This window comes from Protobothrops mucrosquamatus, unplaced genomic scaffold, assembly GCF_001527695.2.
Source record: "Protobothrops mucrosquamatus isolate PMUCROS unplaced genomic scaffold, P.Mucros_1.0 scaffold5377, whole genome shotgun sequence".
Lineage (NCBI taxonomy): Eukaryota > Metazoa > Chordata > Lepidosauria > Squamata > Viperidae > Protobothrops > Protobothrops mucrosquamatus.
Genome location: NW_015391239.1, coordinates 24,929 through 26,338, shown reverse-complemented (window position 1 = coordinate 26,338; position 1,410 = coordinate 24,929).

The following is a 1,410-nucleotide window of genomic DNA, read 5'->3' as shown; positions in this document are numbered from 1 at the left end:
ATATATATATATATATATATATATATATATATATATATATATATATATATATATATATATATATATATATATATATATATATATATATATATATATTTCAAAATTTTGGATTGCTGACAAAGATAATATATATAACTGTGGAACGGAGCCCAAGGGACAGGAGGACAAAAGGTCGGAAGACCGTAGTAAAGAGGGACTACTCTCTAATGGCACCAGCAGACATACGATGATAACTCGATCAAGGCAGAAGGAGGGACAACACCCCCCTCCAGCGCAATTAACAACACGCTGGCAGCAGACTGAACGAGAGAGCGCTAGTAATGGGATAGTTATGAAAGGCGCTGGTAGGAGTAAAAGGAGAGAACCCCCGCTGTGGCACGAGGGTAACAGCAGGCAGGAACGGAGCAGTGACGAGGCTTGTAAGAGCTTAGGGGAGGATCCCCCTCTCCCCCCCTCGGACCTGGCATACAATCACACATGGAGTACTGGAGGTGCTGCATGAAGGCAGTGCTGTAACAGCTGAACCCTGAATATGCATAACATTACAATAGCGAATGGGGCGGTATGGGAGGAAACACAGGCTTGGAGAAGGAGAGGGGTGAACGATGACGTGAGCAATATGCTCGAAGTACGGCAGGATCAGCTGGGGCCAGTTACACGCTCCAGGAGCCGGAAACAGACACTCGGCAATGGTATATAAGACTTCAATTGGTGTTTGCCTTTTAACCCTGACGATGTCAAACGTTTTGTTGACGAAAGCTAGGTAGATTAAATTCTATATTTTATAGATGCTCTCTTGGTGGTCTGTATTTGTTTGGATATTATGATTTTTCCCAAGAGTCGAATTTTTAATGTCATTTACACACACACACACACACACACACATATGCTTTGAATTAGAGTTAAGGGATTAGATGAATAGAATGTCTAAAGATTAAATATATTCTTAACTATGATTAAAAAGAATAAGAAATTTGAGAAAATAAACATTATTAATCTAGGAGGGATATACAGGTGAAACTCAAAAAATTAGAATATCGTGCAAAAGTTCATTTATTTCAGTAATGCAACTTAAAAGGTGAACCTAATATATGAGATAGACTCATTACATGCAAAGCAAGATAGTTCAAGCCATGATGTGACATAAGTAAGATGACTATGGCTTACAGCTCATGAAAACCCCAAATCCACAATCTCAGAAAATTAGAATTTTCAATATTCTAGGCTCTAATCAGCTAATTAAGCCATAACACCTGCAAAGGGTTCCTGAGCCTTTAAATGGTCTCTCAGTCTGGTTCAGTAGGAATCACAATCATGGGAAAGACTGCTGACCTGACAGTTGTGCAGAAAACCATCATTGACACCCTCCATAAGGAGGGAAAGCCTCAAAAGGTAATTGCAAAAGAAGTT